Here is a 591-nt window from a genome sequence, read left to right on the forward strand (position 1 = left end):
AGTGGCCGCGTGCTGCGCGCGGACTGTCCGCGCGCTGGGGCGCGCGCTTTTGGCCGATTTTGGAAATTTTCTGGGCTTCTTTGAAGGCTTCAAACTTGATCTTCAAGGCCTCCTTTTTGATTCATAATAAAAAAAAACCTAATTCTACCCAAAATCTAGAATTACAATAATTCTAATCCCGAATAAAATTACAAATAATTTAATCAATGAATAAATATAACCGATCCATGGAACCATATAATTAACGACCAAATCCACTATCCATACATTCATCAACATGAATTAAAATAAACATCCATAAATGCAAGTGCCTACCCATCAAATACATACATAATTAAATATCACATATTTAATATCTCAATTCTGATTATCAAATAATCGAAGCATAAATTAATATCGTCTATAGACCGCTCTGATACCAATTGTTGGTTCCCGAATCGATATTGGGTGCGGAAGCGTGGCGGGGAGAGGCGGATCGTGTATAACAAAAATTTTAGAAAAACTTTTGAGATACTCTATAGATTATATTAATTTATGCACGAATAAATTAATCGCATTAATTTACATCAAGAACTCAATCCCGGAAAATAC

Source organism: Morus notabilis, unplaced genomic scaffold (genome assembly GCF_000414095.1).
Source record: "Morus notabilis unplaced genomic scaffold, ASM41409v2 Scaffold403, whole genome shotgun sequence".
In the NCBI taxonomy this organism is placed as follows: Eukaryota; Viridiplantae; Streptophyta; class Magnoliopsida; order Rosales; family Moraceae; genus Morus; species Morus notabilis.